Genomic DNA, 22,214 nt, shown 5'->3' on the forward strand with positions numbered 1-22,214 from the left:
TGTGAAGAAATACTTTCTGGTGTCGCCGTGAAATTTTCCGCCCCTGAGTTTGAGCGGGTGCCCTCTTGTGGCCGAGGGTCCCTTGAGAAAGAAAATATCATCTTCCACTTCGACACGTCCCGTGAGGTACTTAAATGTTTCGATCATGTCTCCCCTCTCCCTACGTTCCTCAAGAGTGTAGAGCTGCAATTTGTTCAGTCTCTCTTCGTACGAGAGACCCTTGAGCCCCGAGATCATCCTGGTGGCCGTCCGTTGAACCGATTCAATTCTGCGCACATCTTTACTGTAATGTGGCCTCCAGAATTGCACACAGTACTCCAGATGAGGTCTCACCATGGCCCTGTACAACGGCATTATGACTTCAGGCTTTCGGCTGACGAAACTTCTATTGATACAACCCAATATCTGCCTTGCCTTAGATGAAGCCTTCTCCACTTGATTGGCAGTTTTCATGTCTGCACTGATGATTACTCCTAAATCTCGTTCTGCTGAAGTCCTAGTTAAAGTTTCTCCGTTCAAGAAGTAAGTCCTGCATGGATTTCCGCTTCCGAGGTGCATGACCTTACATTTCTTAGCATTGAAGCCTAGCTGCCAGGTTGAGGACCAACTTTCCAATGTAAGCAGGTCCTGTGCCATATAATTCTTGCGATTCACATACCCCATTGACAGCTGCAGTCAGGATGTGGCTTATCCTTGCTTCCAGGAGCACTCTCTTCTTCCTGTAGCCCATAGGTCAGATATTCCAGCCAATAGGCTATAAAAGGAGGCAGGAGCAGCCACTAGGACAGAAGCACTTCCTTCCTGCTCTGCTCAATGTGTCTCCTGTGGAGCTTTCAGCAGCCTGATTAACAGTTAACCTGGCCCTGGAAGCTGAGGTGAGATTTTAGGGGTGTCAAACTGCAGTCCTAGAAGGCAGCACACTAGCCAGGATTCCAGGATATTCATAATGATGTAGGTAACAAGCATATCTTTTTTGTATGCAAAACTAATCAAGCTTATTTACTAAGGATATCCTGAAACCCTGACAGGTACACAGCCCTAGGTATTGCAGTTTGACACCCCTGGCCAACCAAGCTACTTAAAACAGAGTTTCCATGATATCCATTTCCAAGAGGGAAATTTGGGGCCTGGCCTAGATTTCTGACCCTAGGAGATTCCCACAATGCCTTGGGAAAAAGTTCAAAACCAGGACTTGCCAACAAGTCTTCCTGGAACTGGGTAACTTTACAGCTCTGTTGTAAGGGTAAGAACATAAGAATTGCTGCTGCTGGGTCAGACCACTGGTCCATCCTGCCCAGCAGTCTGCTCACGCGGCGGCCCCCAGGTCAAAGGCTAGTGCTCTAAATGAGTCCAGCCTCACCTGCCTGCATATGTCCCAGTTTAGCAGGAACTTGTCCAGCTTAGTCTTGAAACCCTGGAGGGTGTTTTCCCCTACAACAGACTCCGGAAGAGCGTTCCAGTTTTCTACAACTCTCTGGGTGAAGAAGAACTTCCTTACGTTTGTACGGAATCTATCCCCTTTCAACTTTAGAGAGTGCCCTCTCGTTCTCCCTACCTTAGAGAGGGTGAACAGTCTTGTCTTTATCTACTAAGTCTATTCCCTTCAGTATTTTGAATATTTCAATCATGTCTCCTCTCAGTCTCCTCTTTTCAAGAGAGTTTCTCCAATCTCTTACTGTACGGCAACTCCTCCAGCCCCTTACCATTTTATTTGCTCTTCTCTGGACCCTTTCGAGTAGCACCGTGTCCTTCTTCATGTACGGTGACCAGTTCTGCTGGTAGGAAGCAGGAAATTCATTTTCTCACCTTTAATTCCAGCTCCTCTACTTCAAATCTCTCATCTATTCAGGACCTGGGATTGAGACTCCAGCTCATGAGTTTGACTGGACAGCAAAACTCTGAAAACAAACTTGAAGTGAGTTCAGGAACTGAGATCAGGATACTATAGAGGTTTTCATGTGAGGGAAGGAAAGAATAGAGAGACCTGGGGTACAATATAAACTCAGAGGATTAGGACACTATTAGGGTTACCCTATGGCTCCAGAAAAAGGCGGACAGATTGAGTCATCTGGGTTTTACTTCCGTTGCTTTCACTGAAAGTAAAACCCGAATGCCTTAATCCTTCCTCCTTTTTCTGGAGCCATAGGGTAACCCTACACTTTATCATTCACACCCTCTACTGTGTTTTCCTGGCTCCATCTATACTTTTGGTTCTGGTAAAGGTTCTCTAGTTTTAAAATTGCTTGTATATTCTTTCCAAAAATACAAGGTGTTTCTTTAAATTATTTATAGTTAGATGACACAGGTTTGTTTTAACTTTTCCCGTCTTTCTGGAATATGAAAAAAGAGGACCAATAGAACACAACTGCCTTGCCATTGTAAATTTCAGATCCCTCTAGCCTTAGGCTATGTCAAATATGAATACAGCACGGATGGCTGGAGGAAGAACTAAGTGATGAAACAGACACCCAACTGGAGAATACATATCAAACAGCTGAACAGAGAAATTGGGGGGGGGGGGGGGGGGATGCAATAATAAGCGACAAACGCCCTTAATCCAAGGGCATAGAAAAGTAGAATGCTTTTGTGATTAGAATTTTTTTTTTTAATGCTCTGGTTACAGGACACACAGATAGGTCAATTTCTCTCAGTAGCAGTGTCTCCAAACGGGTCACTTTTGCATAGGATACACAATCCAGTATGCCAGTATCTTGCAGAAGGCTACACACTGTCAACGGCAATGAAAAAATCAGATATTGTGAGGTGGAACTGGGAGGGAGGGGGGAGAGAGTCTACAGGTCTGGATTTTATAGTGTAAAATCTTACAACTACTCTGACCGGATCTTTTTTCTTTTCCTGCAGCTTATAGAGTTATTACTAAGGGCAGGCACTTTGCTGATTAATGATTAATTTCTCTTTCACCACTGTGTCCAGTTTCTTTGCATCCAGCTTTTTACTGGTAAGAATGGGGATGACCCAGGTGATCATAATCTCTTCATTCTCTTAGGGTTGTGGGTCCCCCCAGTGCTCTTCCAGTCCAATGATGCTAAAGTGTTTACAAAGTTCCCAGCGGATTTGAGATGTTATTTTATTGCATCTTTCTACATTGAAAATTACTACCCTCAGCACCTTGAAGCCATTACATTTCTGGTTTTCCATTTTCCAACTCCTGTATTTGCTGCGATCCGTATCTCCCTTAATGCACTGTCCTGGGTTGCAATTTCCAATTTCTTATCCTTTGGTTTCAGTTCTCCTTTCCTTAAATGTGTCCAGTTTTGTTTGATTTACATTTCCCACTCTGTTTCCACATTAACCACCTGTTTTTTTTCATGATGGTGGGGGTAATGTTGAAACTCTGCTCAGGTAGGGGAAAAATGGTTCAGCCGTTATGCTATATGTTTGCCACAGGAGGGCAGCACTGAGCATCTTTGTAGAATAAAGATAATAAAGTGAAACAGTTTAAAGGTTCTGAATGTGATAAGTATAAAGACATACTGAAGAGATACGATTTCAAAGTTCTAAATGTAGTAAGCATAAAATCAATGAAGAGATACCTTTTAAATGTTCTAAATGTGATAAGTTTAAAGACACTGAATAGAAACCCTTTAAATGTTTTGAATGTGATATGTATTATAGGCATGCTTTGTCTGTGCAATATCATACACACATAGTAAAGAGATACCTTTTAAATGTTCCAAATGTGATAAGTAGAAAGATAATAAAGAGAAACTTTTTAAATGTTCTAAATGTGGTAAATATAAAGACACTGGAGAGAAACCGTATGTATTTTAGCCATGCTTTGTCTCTGCAATATCATATACAACACATACTGAAGTAATACCATTTAAATGATGTGCATGTCATAAGTATAAAGACACTGAAAGAAACCCTTTAAATGTTTTGAATGTGATATAGGCATGCTTTGTCTCTGCAATATCATATAAACACATGCTTTACATTTGCCACAGGAGGGCAGCACTGAGCATCTCTGCAGTATAAAGACATTGAAGAGAAACAGTTTTAATGTTCTGAATGTCATATGTATAAAAATAACATACTAAACAGAAACATTTTAAATGTTCTAAATGTGATAAGTTTAAAGACACTGAAGAGAAACCGTATGTATTTTAGACATGCTTTTTCTCTGAAATATCATACTAAAAAAAAACATTTAAATGTTCTGCATGTCATAAGTATAAAGACACTGAAGAGAAATATTTTAAAACATTCTGAATGTGATATGTATTATAAGCATGCTTTGTCTCTGCAATATCATATAGACACATTCTGAAGAGATACCTTTTAAATGTTCTAAATGTGGTAAATATAAAGACACGGAAGAGATACCTTTTAAATGTTCTAAATGTGCTAAGTATGGATAAACTGTAGATAAATCCTTTAAATTTTCTGAATGTGATATGTATTTTAGGCATTCTTTGTCTCTGCAATATCATATAAAGACATATACTGAAGAGAAACCTTTTAAATGTTCCAAATGTCATAAGAAGAAAGACACTGAAGAGGTAACTTTTAAATGTTCTGAATGTGATAAGTATAAAGACACAGAAGAGAAACCTTTTAAACGTACTGAATGTGATATGTATTATAGGCATGCTTTTTTCTGCAACATCATATAGACACATAATAAAGAGATATCTTTTAAATGTTCTGAATGTGATAAGTAGAAAGACACAGAAGAGAAACCTTTTAAATGTACTGAATGTGATATGTATTATAGGCATGCTTTTTTCTGCAACATCATATAGACACATAATAAAGAGATATCTTTTAAATGTTCTGAATGTGATAAGTAGAAAGACACAGAAGAGAAACCTTTTAAATGTACTGAATGTGATATGTATTATAGGCATGCTTTTTCTCTGCAATATCATATAGACACACTGAAGAGATACCTTTTAAATTTTCCAAATGTAATAAGTAGAAAAACACGCTTTGTCTCTGCAATATCATATAAAGACACATAGTGAATAGATACCTTTTAGATGTTCTAAATGTGATAAGTATAAAGACACAGAATAGAAACCTTTTAAATCTTTTGAATGTGATATGAATTATAGGCATGCTTTTTCTCTGCACTATCATATAGACACATTCTGAAGAGTAATCTTTTAAATGTTCTAATATTATAAGTATAAAGACACTGAAGAGAAATCCTTTAAATTTTCTGAATGTGATATGTATTTTAGGCATTCTTTGCAGATTTTGGGAACAGAAGTGAATGAATGAATCCCTTTTTATTTGCCTTTTTAAATTGTTCTCCATTGGTTGGTTATTGAGATAAACTGCTTTGCGTTCCATAGTTGGGGGGGAAGAGGGCATTCTCTAAATATAATGTGATAGAGTATGAACCTAATCCATCGGAAGTGATATTGAAACTCTGCTTAGGTAAGGGGATATGCTAGACATTTGCCACAAGAGGGCGTACTCCAGTTGCCAGTGACTGGAATAGCATGATAGAATATTGTCTTATTATTGTCTTATTATCCTTTTGTATTTTCCTTTGATGTCTCCTCTTTTCTTTACAAATTGTATTTCATCCCTTCTTACCTTGTGTTTAACAATGTTAATTTTTAGCATATTAAGCTAATTTTAAGTTAATATTAAGTTAATTTTTAATATTAAGTTAATTTTTAGCATATTAAGCTTATTTATTAATTGTATTGACTGTTTTGTTACCCAACATATGTAGTTTTTAAAATGTACACCGCTTAGAAACTTGGTTTAAGCGGTTAATCAACCCATCTAATAAACTTGAAACTTGACTATAAACCTAATCCATCTCTTGAGCCATTTTCAAATGCTGACTCTCTGGTAGTCTGACGATATCACTTTATTTTGGTTTTGTGTTTTTAATCGTGTAATGAAGCAGACTGACAGACACCAGGACCACACTGTGTTATTGTGAGAAGGTCCACCTCATCTGCCACAGTGTGCTCTGCTGATCAATGCTTTTTTCTTGCTTCCTTAGATTCTGTGCTTGATTCAGGAACTTGTCTAACTTTATCTTGAATCCCTGGAGGGTGCTTTCTCCTATAACAAACTCCGGAAGAACGTTCCAGTTTTCTACCACTTCCTGGGTGAAGAAGAACTTCCTAACGTTTGTATGTTTGGAGACGGTGAACAACCTGTCTTTATTTACTAAGTCTATTCTCTTCATTATCTTGAATGTTTTGATCATGTCCCCTCTCAGTTTCCTCTTTTCAAGGGAGAAGAGCCCCGGTTTCTCTAATCTCTCAATGTACGGCAACTCATCCAGTCCATTAACCATTTTAGTCATTCGAGTAATACCGTATCCTTCTTCATTTACAGTGACCAGTGCTGGATGCAGTATTCCAGGTGAATGTGATATATATTTTAGGCATGTGTTGTCTCTGCAATATCATATGAAGAAATATACTGAAGAGAAACTTTTTAAATGTTCTGAAAGCGATAAGTATAAAGACACGTACTGAACATAAACGTTTTAAAGGTTCTTAATGTGATAGGCAAAAATAACCTGAAGAGATACCTTTCAAATGTTCTTAATGTCATAGATATAAAGACACATTCTGAAGAGAAACCTTTTAAATGTTTTGAATGTGATAAGTATAAACACACTGAAAAGAAACATTTAAAATGTTCTTAATGTCATAAGTATAAAGACACATACTGAACAGATACCTTTTCAATGTTCTAAATGTGACTGGCTGTTTGAACTGTAAATCTAAATCAAGGAAGGAGAAGTATAAAGGGGAGAAAATGTGATCCAACCTTCAGCTCTTCAGTATGCCTAAAATACATATTACTTCACAATATTTAAAAGGTATCTCTTCATTGTATTTATACTTATCACATTTAGAACATTTAAAAAGTAGATCTTCAGTATGTGTCTTTATATGATATTGCAGAGACAAAGCATGCTTAAAATACATAACACATTCAAAACATTTAAAGGGTTTCTCTACAGTGTCTTTATACTTATCACATTCAGAATATTGAAAGGTATCTGTTCAGTATATGTCTTTATATGTATGACATGCAGAATATTTAAAAGATTTCACTTCAGTATCTTTCTACTTATGACATTTAGAACGTTTAAAAGGTATCTCTTCAGTATGTGTCTTTATACGATATTGCTGAGACAAAGAATGCCTAAAATACATTTCACATTCAGAACATTTAAAAGGTACCTCATCAGTGTCTTTATACTTATCACATTTAGTATATTCAAAAGTTATCTCTACAGTGTCTCTGTATTTATCACATTTAGGACATTTCAAAAGTATCTCTTCAGTGTCTTTATATTTATCACATTTAGGACATTTAAAAGGTATCTCTTCAGTATGTGTCTTTATATTACATTGCAGAGACAAAGTATGCTTAAAATACATAACGCATTCAAAACATTTAAAGGATTTCTCTACATTGTCTGTCTACTTATGACATTTAGAACATTTAAACGGTATCTCTTCAGTGTCTTTTTACTTGTCACATTTAGAACATTTAAAAGGTATCTCTTCAGCATGTGTCTTTATACGATATTGCTGAGACTAAGAATGCCTAAAATACATATCACATTCAGAACATTTAAAAGGTATCTCTTCAGTATGTGTCTTTATACGATATTGCTGAGACAAAGCATGCTTATAATACATATCACATTCAGAACATTTAAAGTATTTCTCTTCAGTGTCTTTATAGTTAACACACTTAGACCATTTTTAGAACATTTAAAATGTTTCTGTTCAGTATGTTATTTTTATACATATGACATTCAGAACATTAAAACTGTTTCTCTTCAGTGTCTTTATACTTCAGAGATGCTCAGTGCTGCCCTCCTGTGGCAAATGTCTAGCATAAAGGCTGAACCATTTATCCCCTTACCTAAGCAGAGTTTCAACATCACTCCAGATGAATTAGGTTCATAGTATACTCTATCACATTATATTTAGAGAACGCCCTCTTCCCCAACTATGGAACGCAAAGCAGTTTATCTCAATAACCAACCAATGGAGAACAATTTAAAAAGGCAAAAAAAAAGGATTCATTCATTCACTTCTGTTCCCAAAATCTGCATTTTTGCTCTACTGGTAGTTTGCAGACGCTATTCCAGTCATTTGCACTGCAAGGCTCCATTGCTTCAGGAATCAGTACTGCAGAGATGCTCAGTACTGCCCTCCTGTGGCAAATGTCTAGCATAAAGGCTGAACCATTTTTCCCCTGTCTGAGCAGAGTTTCAGCATCACCCCCACCAGCATGGAAAAAAACAGGTGGTTAATGTGGAAACAGAGTAGGAAATGTAAATCAATCAAAACTAGACACATTTAAGGAAAGGGGAACTGAAACCAAAGGATAAGAATTTGGAAAGTTGCAACCCAGGACAGTGGATTACGGGAGATACGGATCGCAGCAAATACAGGAGTGGGAAAATGGAAAAACAGAAATGTAACTGATAGGAAAAGTTATCCTATTCATAGACGGCTGCAAGGTGCTGAGGGTAGTAATTTTCAATGTAGAAAGACGCAATGAAATAACATCCGCTGGGAACTTTGCAAACACTTTAGCATGATTGGACTGGAAGAGCACTGGGGGACCCACAACCCTAAGAGAATTCTCTAGAATGAAGAGATTATGATCACCTGGGTCATCCCCATTCTGACCAGTAAAAAGCTGGATGCAAAAATACTGGACACAGTGGTGAAAGAGAAAACCCCCAGATGGGCATTGATCAGCAAAGTGTCTGCCCTTAGCAATATCCCTATAAGCTGCAGGAAAAGAAAGAAGATCTTCAAGTACCAAGAGATACGGTCAGAGTAGTTGCGAGATTTTACTCTAGTAAACTCCGGATCCCTAGGCCCGCCCAGCTAACTGATTTCACTCCGGCCATATAGTCATTTTACTGCATGTTGGTGACTGTTATCTGGGACTGTGAGATGTGAGTTCTGGCTGAGAAGCCCTCTCTAGAAGGTCTCAAATAGTTGGCTGAAGACTTGTTAGTGGTGGCCTAGTGGAAAGTGTTCATGCTTTTTGGAGCAAGAGGCTGAGGGTTCAAATCCTTTCAGTGGATAAATGTCTTTTATTTATTTTTAAAAGCAAATCAGAGAGCGAAAAATATAAGGGAGAGAAAAGTCAACTGAAAAGTTACTGGGTAAGTGGTGGCCTATTAGAATGTGTTTTTGCTTTTGGAGCAAGAGGCTGAGAGTTCAAATTCTTTCAGTGAATAAATAAATGTCTTTTATCTATTTTTAGAATCAAATCAGAGAGAGAAAGGTTTAAGGGAGAGAAAAGAAAACCCACACGTCATTGGGAAAGTGGTGGCCTAGTAGAAGGTGCTCATGCTTGGGGAGCAAGAGACGGAGGATTCAAATCTTTCCAGTTAATAAATAAATGTCTTTTATCTATTTTTAAAAGCGAATCAGAGAGAGAAAACTCTAAGGGTCAGAAAAATCAGCCTAAGTGTTATTGGGTAGGTGGTGGCCTACTGGAAGGTGTTCTTGCTTTTAAAGCAAGAGGCTGAGAGTTCAAATCCTTTCAGTGAATAAATAAATGTGTTTTATCTATTTTTTTAAATCGAATCAGAGAGAGAAAGGTATAAAGGAGAGAAAAGTCAACCCATACATCACTGGGTAAGTACTTGGTGGCCTAGTGGGAGGTGGTCCGGTCCTGTTTCTGGAGCAAGAGACTGAGGATTCAAGTCATTTCAGTGAATAAATGTCTTTTATCTATATTTAAAAGCAAATCAGAGAGAGAAAAGTATAAGGGACATAAAAATCAACTAAAAAGACACTGTGTAAGTGGTGGCCTAGTGGAAAGGGTCCTTGCTTTTTGGAGCAAGAGGCTGAAGGTTCAAATTCTTTAAGTAAATAAATAAATGTATTTTTATCTAGTTTTTAAAGCAAATCAGAGAGAGAAAGGTATAAGGGAGAGAAAAGTTAACCAAACCTCAGTGGGCTAGTGAAAAGTGATCTTGTTTTTGGAGTAAGAGGCTGAATAAATGGACTGGAAGAAAGTCCTGGCTTCAACTCCCCTGACTGGCTGTTTGAATTTTAAATCCAAATCACAGAATGAGAGGGAGAAAAATGAAGAGTCTTATATGAAGCGGCCTAGTGGTTGTGTTTTTGCTCAGTAACCAAAGGTCATGGGTTTAAATCCCCTGCTTGATGAGTTCTTTGAATTGTAAATCCAAGAGAAAAAGTGAAACAACCTTTATCAATCCAGTGGTGGACTTGAGGACAGGTTTGTTACCGTGCACCAAAGGGTTGTGGGTTCGATTCTCGTGTCTGGTTCTTTGAATTTTAAATACAAATCAAGGCATGAAAGGTATAAAGGGAAGAAATGAAAAACACGTAAGACCTGCTTGACTGGTGGCTCAGTGGTTAAAGCACTCTGATTCGATATGGGAGATTGTGGGGTTGAGTCTAGCTTAGTCAGAAGCTAGATGGGATCAGAATAGGTAAGCAGAGGGAGAGAGCTGGCATGGGGACTGGAGGGGCAGAGACCAGCTGTGGGGGCTTACCTTTTACTATGAAAATTAGGCTAAATTTGAGTAAAACTACCCTCTTCTCTTCACTTGGAGCAGTTTCAGCCCCTACTCCTTAGCTGAGAACTGAACCCTCAACCTCCTGTTACTACCCTCTTCGCAAGCTGGGGATTATGCTACCTTTTACCATGAAGAATTGACTAAATTTGAGTAAAACTATCCTCTTTGCCGAGCAGTATCAGCCCTTCTCCTTACTATGAGAATTGGACTAAATTTGAGTAAAAATTGACTTGAACCCTCAATCTCTTCTCTTGGAGCAGTATCTGCCCTACTCCTTAGCGGAAGCTTGAACCCTCAGCCTCCTGTTACTAACCCAGCACTCAACCAGGCTTTCAGAGCAAGAGCTTTTCAGAACTTATATTTATCAATTTCTAAGCTCAAATCCTAGTAGTTGACACAAGAAAACATGAGATTAGAGGCTAATGCTGGCACAGAACTACAAGAGAGATGGCTCAAACTCTTAAGGGTGCTGGTAAAGGCTTTGTTGCTTAAAGACTTTTAGTTTTGTTATTCTGGCCTAGGTAAATTAAAATATTCAAACAAAAAGACTCAAACCTAAGCTGTTTTAGACATTACTACTTCTGGGGAAGGTCGAGCAGGAGAAGGCTCTTGGGTCCTAAAGAGAGACTAAGCTGGGAATTTGGAATAACAGAGAGAAGGTAGAAGAGGATCTGTTGTTTTGTTCCAAACACATCCCAGCTCTCTGCTGATAAAGAATTGCCAAACTGTATCTTAGCCTCAGCCCTGCCTAGGATTGAGCTTAACTACTCACAGTATGGATACTGCAAAGGAGAATGAGGAGAATTATGAATGCAATGGCCACCGCAGGGGCAAAAACCATCTGCCCACTCTCTCCTCACCATCACACAGCTTCAGTACAAATGCTAGATAACAGATTAAAGGCAGGAAGAAAAAGCCCACATTTGTATGGCAATGGCAGAAGAAGCTCAGGATGTGTTCCAGGTCTACTGATCACAGCTGTGCTCACTCATTCACCAAAATTAGATCACACATCCTACTTTGTGCTGTGTGTTTGCTGTGTATCTCTTGTTGAGCCCACCTTCCCCTCTCCACCTGCAGCATGGTTCCCAGATCTGTCAGCAGCAAGGGGAGAGAGGATCTGGCTTCTCTCCCACAAATTTGGCTGCAGAATTCAAAGCAGATGGTTCCTGTAACCTCTGCTCTAGCCTTGCTTTATCTCTGTTGAGTCTCTTTTTTGCAATTCTGGTTTGAGGTCTTTTGTTTTTCTCTGCTGAGCCATCTCCAAGCTACAGTCATCATTCCAACGCGCTGCTTAGGCTACCTACCCACCCACCTCAGAACATGGTGCCCCTGGAAGTGGGGTGCAATGCTCAGGAGGTGTCAGATGGTCTTTGAATGAGGAGACACTCTCATAACATTAGAGAGGTGGGGGGGGGTAGGGCAAATGGTGGACAGGTGAAGATAATTACGGGGGGCCCTTCAGCATCCAACACATTTAGCCTTGGGGAGATCCCAGCAAAAGCAACTCCTTCAACTTCAGCAAGGAGGAACAAGGACCAGTGACCACTGCTCCCTAGCAATAATTATAGCCTTGCATGATCCAGACACCAGAGAACCTCCAACGGAAGAGACAAAGAACCAACAGCAACAGAAAAGCCCAAGCTCCAGCTGTAGCATTAAAAGGGTGAGTTAGCCCTGCACAAAAAAACCCACAAAGGGAGTGATGGAGGGAGGGTAAGAAGGGGTTGGGCCTGAAGTTTAGAGAGAAAAGGGGTTTCCATTTCTGTGCTCACTGAGAGGGAAGAACACAGTCCCTTAAGCCCAGCACCTGGCCAATCCTGAGCACAAGTATGAGGTGGGATATTTCACTGCACCTTAATCCTGCTACACATATAATTAGGGGAGGAAAATTTTATGGTGACTTCAGAAAGGATTTCTTCACCGAGAGGGTGGTCGATCATTGGAACGAACTCCCACTGCAGGTGATTGAGGCCAACAGTGTGGCAGATTTTAAAAATAAATGGGATATTCACGTGGGATCTCTAATGATATAAAGGCAGGGGGTGGTGAACAAATTCAAGGCGAAGGGTCACCAGAGTGGGCAGACTTGATGGGCTTTGGCCCTTTTCTGCTGTCATTTTTCTATGTTTCTATGTAACCAAAAGAACTGGCATCAGGGGAGAGGGAGTAAACTCAGTTACCACCGTGATCCTCTCTGCAGCATGATGATTATCTTAAGGTAAGAGTGGAAGGCCAGGGAGGAACATGCAGGCCTGCGGGGGGCAGGGGTGCAAGCCTTCAGGGAGGACCAGGTCTTCAGGGGAGGGGGCACTGGAGGGAGGGAGGGAGGGAGGGAGGGAAGGGTGGGTTCAAAGAGACGTGCATATACCAGACTGGGGGGAGGGGGAGAAATAATGGATCTAAAAACAGAGGAGAGGGAGAGAGATGTTGGAAAATGGAATTTAGGGAGTGAAGGAACAGAAAGGGAGAGAAGTTGGACACAAGGGATGGTGTAGAGGTGGGGGGATAGAGATGGTGTAGAGGTGGGGGGATGCGTTAGACGCGTGGAACAGTCTCCCGAAAGAGGTGGTAGAGATAGAGACTGTGTCTGAATTCAAAAGGACCTGAGATAGGCACGTGGGATCTCTCGGAGAGAGAAAGAGATAATCCTTTCTGTGAAAAAGTATTTCCTTAGATTACTTCGGAGCCTATCACCTCTTAACTTCATCCTATGCCTTCTCATTCCAGAGCTTCCTTTCAAATGAAAGCGACTCGACTCATGCGCATTTACATTATGTAGGTATTTGAACGGTTCTATCAAATCTCCCCTCTCCCGCCTTTCCTCCAAAGTATACAGATTGTCTGTCCCCATGCGCCTTATCACGAAGACCACCCACCATTTTAGTAGCCTTCCTCTGGACCGACTCCATCCTTTTTAGATCTTTTTGAAGGTACACAATATTCTAAATGAGGTCTCACCAAAGTCTTATACAGGGGCATCAATACCTCCTTTTTCCTCTCCTGATGCAACCTAGAATCCTTCTAGCTTTCACCGTCACCTTTTCAACCTGTTTGGCCACCTTAAGATTATCACATACAATCAAACCCAAGTCCCCCTATTCCATCTTGCACATAAGTTCTTCACCCTCTAAACTGTACCATTCCCTCTGGTTTTTGCAGTCCAAATGAATTACCTTGCATTTCTTAGCATTAAATTTTAGCTGCCAAATTTTAGACTATTCTTCAAGCTTTGCCAGGTCTTTTTTCATGTTGTTCGCACCATCCGGCGTGTCTACTCTATTGCAGATTTTGGTATCATCAGCAAAGAGGCAAATCTTACCTGACAACCCTTCAGCAATATCATTTATAAAAAGTGTTGAAAAGAACAGAACCTTGAGGCGCACCACTGGTAACATCCCGTTCCTCGGAGCGATCTCCATTGATCACTACCCTCTGTCGCCTTCCACTCGACCAGTTCCTGACCTGGCCCGAGTGCACTCAGTTTATTTATTAGACGTCTGTGTGGAACACAGTCAAAGGCTTTGCTAAAATCTAGATTTATTCTAGAATCTGAGACAGATGGTGCTTGGAGAAACCACTGGGATTCACCTACTGCACTCTTCTGCCTCCATGCAGCATCCTTATATGTAAAATCTCCCACATAGATGTTTCTCTCACCTGCTTTTAAAAACAATACAACAACCTCCCACCATAGGAGTTGGTGATTGCGTATTACTGAACTAGGCTTCCCCGGGCTCTCCTTGATTTCTGTATTTCTTGTCTTGGCACTGCATATGCTGGGTAACCCTTTAAAAATGATCAAACTTCAGGAAAGCAGTAAACACTTTAATTTTCACATGAATTGGACTGCAATTTATAGACTCTGACTTCTAAATTGTTACATGAATGTGTGTAAAATACTGTTACCAGGAAAATTAACATCATTCTTTGGAATAGAAACTGTCTGTTATGTAGTTATTTAATTATACTATGTATGCTGATCTGTAACCCATTCTGAGCTCTTTTGGGAGGATGGGCTAAGCAACCAAATAAATATATAAATAAAAACAAAATGCATATAAAGAAATTTTATGGTGAATTTCAAATCTTAGATTTATAGGTGCTATTCTGGACAGGGCCACACGAGGGCGCTAATTACATTAGAGAGAACTATATTTAATAGCTCAGTGCTGTCCTCCTGTGGTCATTCCTCAGAATACAGGTATAATCGCTTAATCATTAGTATAAATTTACAGCAACCTTTACTGCACCCTTCTCTGTTCCTCCTCAGACTGGCAGGCTAGCTGGATGCCTTCTACCTTAAAAATTCTGGAATTTATTTTTACCTCTCACTTATCTATTAAAACATACAAAGGGCAGTAGAAGGATGACAAATATTCAGTATATTAACTCCTTGCTTCTAAGATCATAGAGACAGTGCATTTTGGAGGCAATGTGCCACAACTGCCAAATTGCCCAGATCCAGAAGGGAGATCATAGGTCAGTTCTGGGTTTCTGACAGCCTTATTTTGAAGTGTTTGATTTTCAGCACAGAGTTCAGTGGGTAAATCAAGGGACTTTGAATCCCCTAGTGCTTTAGGATGGAAGTTCAAAACCAGGACAGGACAAAAAGGCTCCAGCCTGGAATTGGGAAACTTGGTAGCCCTGGGTTCACTTACCAGCCTTTAGGGAACACTCCACAGCTTCTGCACAGCATAAGCTGTTTCAGTAGCCATCCTGAGGGCTGGTCTAGCGAGTCTCAAATGACCGTGCATTTGCTACTCCATGCCAGGTCGACCAAACTGAATAATTCCTGAATTTTTATCCCACTGTGTGCAGAGACTTGTTTTAATTGTCCACTGCTTTTTCTTGAGACAATCAGCATGGCATTCAGTGGGGGATAAAAAGTGGACTGGATTCATTCATTAACTAATCCAGAGAGGGATGGAGACTTTGAATATTCCTGTGTTTCCGCCGCTTTTGAACTGGGTCATACAGGACATCACTGTCTCTTAGCTAATGAGGCTAAAAGCTTCCCTGGCATAGACAGCAGTGGCACCAGGTTTTCAGGGTGGTGGGAACCTATGCAGAAGGGATGGGAATGTGCACCCGACACTCCTGGAGTTTGGAGAAGAGTACAGTTCCTCAGAAGAACATCATGTTGTTACGTATTTTTAGAGAAGGTATTTCCTAGATTAAATGGATTTCAAAAATAAAAGATGAGACGATATTGGGAACTCTGATGGGCCAAGCCTGACCCGCTGAGGCGTTTGCTGTGTATTTCCACTATACCTGACTCGTTTCTTTTCACAATGCTATTAAACATGGAGCTTATCCAGGCACAGGACCTTGGGCTGGTGCCTCCTGAGAAGAAGCATGTCACAGAATATTTGGTATCATCTCCTATCCACCGCCCTCCCCAAGAGTGGCAGATGAATGAACTGGCGTAATAATATCGAACCCATTAAATCAAGATGTATATCATTGATGCCTGACATAACATGTCCAGAATCACAAAATTCTGAGTGTAATGGTTCCAGGATAATAAACATAGAAACATGACGCCAGATAAAGGCCAAATGGCCCATCTAGTCTGCCCATCCACAGTAACCATTATCTATTTCTCTCTCTGAGAGATCCCACGTGCCCATCCCAGGCCCTCTTGAATTCAGAGACAGTCTCTGTTTCCACCACCTCTTCCGGGAGACTGTTCCACGCGGGATCCGGAAGGTTCGCCCCCCACATTTCGCCCCCAGCAATTCGCCCCTCACATTTCGCCCCCGCACATTTCGCCCCCCAGATGTTTCGCCCCCACACATTTCGCCCCCGCACATTTCGCCCCCCGGATGTTTCGCCCCCACACATTTCGCCCCCACACATTTCGCCCCCGCCTTTGAGGGGAAAAAGAAATCCGATCCCAAGAGAGAGACGCGGCTTCCCTTCCTCCCACCCTTTGGCGGTCTGTTGCATCGCAGGTACCGGCGCTTCCAGCTCCAGCGGTGGACTTTCCTCTCCTGCGTCCTCTATCTGGCAGGTGTCTCGGACCGGTGTCGGTTTCCCCACGGGACGCTGGTGCAGCTGCCGGATGGGGGAGTCCTGGCGGAGAGGGAGTTGGGCTGCTGCACACGCGGCCAGGGGGCGCGCCGCCCCGGAGCGCCGGTCAGATTCAGTCAGTGCCGCGAGCGAAGCGCCGGTCGGAGGCGGTCAGTGCCGCGAGCCGCTAGCCCCAACGCGGCCCGCGGCCTAGGAGGAGGGGAGTCGTTGGCCTTTAGCGCCGGCACCCCGGAGCGCCGGTCGGAGGCGGTCGGTGCCGCGAGCGAAGCGCCGGTCGGAGGCGGTCAGTGCCGCGAGCCGCTAGCCCCAACGCGGCCCGCGGCCTAGGAGGAGGGGAGTCGTTGGCCTTTAGCGCCGGCACCCCGGAGCGCCGGTCGGAGGCGGTCGGTGCCGCGAGCCGCTTGCCCCAACGCGGCCCGCGGCTTTAAAAAAAAAAAAAAAATTTACTTTGCAAACTTTTGAAAATACATGGTAGCAAGGTAAGGAAGCGCTCTTTGAAATCTCTTCCTTCACTTTAGTTGACAAGAAGTGTTTGTCTGATGAAGCCGTCTTGCTACTGCCTGCGAAATGGAAGCATGTAGGGAGCACGCATCGGAGCAATTTATACAATGTGCTGTGATATATGATATCAGACTGTTGAAAGATTCCCTCCACTTGTAATTCACCAGCACATGCAGGTTGTTTAGGGTGAGGACTGTTGATGTGAGTACTGTGCACCCAAAAATGTAAAAGACTAAGGATCAGGAACGGCTGAATAGTGTGTGGTGGTCGGCGCCGCTGGCCCCGACGCGGCCCGCGGCTGGGGAGTGGAGTCGACGTCCAGCAACTAAGCTCAGGGGCGAAATGTGTGGGGGCGAAATGTGTGGGGGCGAAACATCCGGGGGGCGAAATGTGTGGGGGCGAAATGTGTCTGGGGGCGAAATGTGGGGGGCGAAATGTGAGGGGCGAATTGCTGGGGGCGAAATGTGGGGGGCGAAACTTCCGTGAACCGTTCCACGCATCTACCACCCTTTCTGGAAAAAAGTATTTCCTCAGATTACTCCGAAGCCTATCACCTCTTAACTTCATCCTATGCGCTCTCATTGCAGAGTTTCCTTTCAAATGAAAGAGACTCGACTCATGCACATCCGGCATGTCTACTCTGTTGCAGAAAGTGGTGTAGCCTGTAGAAAGAAGAAAGAAGATTTTGATGCCCTTGGACGGGTCGTTGGTGAGGCCACACTTGTAGTATTGTGTTCAATTGTGAAGACTGTTACTGGCAAAGGACATAAGAAGACTTGAAGCGGTCCTGAGAAAGGCGACGAAAATAGTAGGAGGTTTGCTACAAAAGACATATGAGGAGAGACTGGAAGTCCTGAATATGTATACCATAGAGCAGGGGTGTCCAACCTGCGGCCCAAGGGCCGCATGTGACCCTGTGAAGTATTTTGTGTGGCCCCGGTCGAGGGTGATGCAGTGTTTTCCTCTGCTGCCCCTGGGTGTTTACCGTTTTGCCGGCTCCCTCCTCTGTCTTGCTGCAGCGTTTGTGCGGCCCCAGAAACATTTTTTTCAGCCAATGCGGACCAGGGAAGCCAAAAGGTTTAACACCCCTGCCCTAGAGGAAAGGAGGGATAGGGGAGATATGATTCAGACATTCAAATACTTGAAAGGTGTTAACATAAGAATTAATTCTTTTCCAGAGAAAGGAAAATGGTGAAAAACCAGAGGACTTAATCAGAGGTTGAGGGGTGGTAGATTCAAGAGCAATGTTAGGAAATTCTACTTTACGGAGAGGGTGGTGGATGCCTGGAATGCGCTAGCGAGAGAGGTGGTGGAGAGGAAAACGGTGATGGAGTTCATACAAGCATGGGATGAACACAGATGGTCTCTAATCAGAAAATAATGGTATATATTGAAGAACTAAGGCCAGTACTGGGCAGACTTGCACAGTCTGTGTCTGTATATGACCGTTTGGTGCTGGATGGGCTGGGAAGAGCTTCAGTGGCTGGGATGGTATAGATGGTATGTGGGCTGGAGTGGGCTTTGGCAGGGACTTCAGTAGTTGGAACCTAAGAACAGTCCCGGGCAGAGCTTTGGATTCTTGACCAGAAATAGCTAAGAAGAAAAAAAAACCCAACAACAAATTTTTAGATTGAATCAGGTTGGGCAGACGGATGGAGAATTCAGGTCTTTATCTGCCGTCATCTACTATGTTACTTGAAAGGTATTAACATAGAGCAAAATCTTTTCCAGAGAAAGGAAAATGGTAAAACCAGAGGGCAAAATTTAAGGTTGAGGGGTGGTAGAGTAATGTTAGGAAATTCTTCTTTACAGAGAGGGTAATTGATGCATGCATGGCAGAGTTCAAACAAGCATGGGATGAACACAGAGGATCTAGAATCAGAAAATAATGGTATATATTGAAGAACTAAGGCCAGTACTGGGCAGACTTGCAAGGTTGAGGATGGGCTTCAATGGCTGGAATGGTTTAGATGGACTGGAGTGAGTTTCGATTGAGATTCCAGTAGACAGAGCCTAAGCACATTACCAGGCAGAGCTCTGGGTTTCTGGCCAAGAAATATCTGAGGAAAAGGACCATTTAAATTAAATGTTTAATTTATAGAGCGTGATTGGATGTGTCAACTACTAGGATTTTAACCCAGAAATGGATAAATATAAGTTCCGAAAAGATCTAGCTGTGAAAGCTTGGCTGGCTCAATGGTTGAGTGCTGGGTTAGTAACAGGAGGCTGAGGGCTCAGAAGAGTGAGGGTTCAAGCCTCAGATAAGGAGAAAAGGAGAAGTTGAGGGTTCAAGTCTTTTTGTGTTTACTACTAGGATTTGAACCTAGAAATGGATAAATATAAGTTCCGAAAAGATCTAGCTGTAAAAGCTTGGCTGGCTCAATGGTTGAGTGCTGGGTTAGTAACAGAGAGCTGAGGATTCAAGCCTCAGCTAAGGAGAAGGGTTGATACCGTACCAAAAGAAGAGGATAGTAAACTGAAATTGACGGTTCAAGTCTTTTTGTGTCTACTACTAGGATTTGAACCTAGAAATGGATAAATATAAGTTCCGAAAAGGTCTAGATGTGAAAGCTTGGCTGGCTCAATGGTTGAGTGCTGGGTTAGTAACAGGAGACTTGAGGGTTCAAGTCTCAGATTGGGAGTGCTGGATTAGTAACAGGAGACTGAGGGCTCAGAAGACTTGAGGGTTCAAGCCTCAGATAAGGAGAAGAGAGTAGTAACCTGAAGTTGAGGGTTCAAGTCTTTTTGTGCCTACTACTAGGATTATTTTGTACCTAGAAATGGATAAATATAAGTTCCAAAAGGGTCTAGATGTGCAAGCCTGGATGGCTCAAGGGTTCAGTGCTGGATTAATAACAGGGCTGAAAATACTCCATGTGAAGACAAGGGGGTAGTTTTACTCAAATTTAGTCCATTTTTCATAGTGAAAAGTAGCATAATCCCCAACTGCTGCTGGTGGCTCTTGCAAAGATGTGAAGGGAAAAGGATGAAGGTTCAAGTCTCAGTTTAACTGAAATTTAGTTCATAGTAAAAATGTCTACTAGATTTCTTGCTTTCACTGTAGTTACTGAACCTCCTCTGCCCCTTCTTCCTCCTCCACCCCAACCTCTTCCAGTCTATCTAATTCCTTCACTTACCTGCTATTGTCCCATCTAGCTTTGGACTAAGCTAGACTCGAACCTGTGATCTCCTCTATTGAGAGCAAGCCCTTTAGCCACTGAGCCACCAGTCAGGCAGGTACTAGGTGTTTTCGGTTTCTTCCCTTTATTCCTTTCATGCTTTGATTTGGATTAAAATTCAAACATCCAGTCCCAGGAGTCGAACCCAGGACTCTTCGCTGCAAGGTAACAAAGCATTCCTCTAGTCCAACACTGGACTCTTAAAAGTTGGTTTATTTTTTCTCTTCCTTATACTTCTAATTCCATGATTTGGATTTTTAAAATTCAAATATCCTGTCCTGGGAGTCGAACCCAGGACTCTTTGGTGCAAGGTAACAAAGCATTCCTCTAGTCCACCACTGGACTCATGAAAGTTGGTTTAATTTTTTTCTTCCTTATACTATTCCTTCTTTGATTTCAATTAAAAATTCAAACAGCCAGTCAGGGGAGTTCAACTCAGTACTCTTTGGTGCAAGATAACAAATATTCCTCTAGTCCACAACTGGATTGGTGATGGTGGGTTCACTTTTTCTCTTTCTTATACGTCTCCTTCCTTGATATGGATTTTTAAAATTCAAACATCCAGTCCTGGGAGTCGAACCCAGGACTCTTTATTACAAGGTAACAATCTTTCCTCTAGTCCACAACTGGACTGGTAAGAATGGGCTCACTTTTTCTCCCCCTTATACCTCTCCTCCCATCATTCTGGTATAACTTTCAAACAACTCAAGAAATAGGGGATTTCAACCCACAACCTTTAAGTACAGATTAGGTACACAGCCACCAAGCCACAAGCTGCTTCATATAATGCTACTAATTTTGCTCCCTCTTATACCTCTCATTCCTAATATGAATTTAAAATTCAAACAGCTAGTCAAGGATGGGAATTGAACCCAGGTCTCTCTGGAACAAGGTAACACACTATTCCACTACTCCATCACTGGACTGTCAAAATTTGGCTCACTAACAGCTAATGTAACCCTGGCACTACCTGAGAAGCAGTGAGGCGATTTGTAATAATTGGTCTGGATAATTGCCCTCAATCGGCACCAGTGTTACCAATTAACAAAAACTGGAAAAAAAAGCACAATTAGCTGTTAGTGAGCTAAATTTTAACAGTACAGTGATGGAGTAGTGGAATAGTTTGTTACCTTGTACCAAAGAGACCTGGGTTCAAATCCCTTCCCTGACTAGCTGTTTGAATTTTAAATTCATATTAGGGAATGAGAGGTATAAAAGGGAGCAAAATTAGTAGCATTATATGAAGCAGCTTGTAGCATGGTGGCTGTGTACATGATCAGTACTTAAAGGTTGTGGGTTGAAATCCCCTATTTCTTGAGTTGTTTGAAAGTTATACCAGAATGATGGGAGGAGAGGTATAAGGGGGAGAAAAAGTGAGCCAATTCTTACCAGTCCAGTTGTGCACTAGAGGAAAGATTGTTACCTTGTAATAAAGAGTCCTGGGTTCGACTCCCAGGACTGGATGTTTGAATTTTAAAAATCCATATCAAGGAAGGAGACGTATAAGAAAGAGAAAAAGTGAACCCACCATCACCAATCCAGTTGTGGACTAGAGGAATATTTGTTATCTTGCACCAAAGAGTACTGAGTTGAACTCCCCTGACTGGCTGTTTGAATTTTTAATTGAAATCAAAGAAGGAATAGAATAAGGAAGAAAAAAATTAAACCAACTTTCATGAGTCCAGTGGTGGACTAGAGGAATGCTTTGTTACCTTGCACCAAAGAGTCCTGGGTTCGACTCCCAGGACAGGATATTTGAATTTTAAAAATCCAAATCATGGATTTAGAAGTATAAGGAAGAGAAAAAAATAAACCAACTTTCAAGAGTCCAGTGGTGGACTAGAGGAATACTTTGTTACCTTGCACCAAAGAGTCCTGGGTTCGACTCCCAGGACAGGATATTTGAATTTTAAAAATCCAAATCAAGGAATTAGAAGTATAAGGAAGAGAAAAAGTAA

The sequence above is a fragment of the Geotrypetes seraphini genome, chromosome 16 (assembly GCF_902459505.1).
Source record: "Geotrypetes seraphini chromosome 16, aGeoSer1.1, whole genome shotgun sequence".
In the NCBI taxonomy this organism is placed as follows: domain Eukaryota; kingdom Metazoa; phylum Chordata; class Amphibia; order Gymnophiona; family Dermophiidae; genus Geotrypetes; species Geotrypetes seraphini.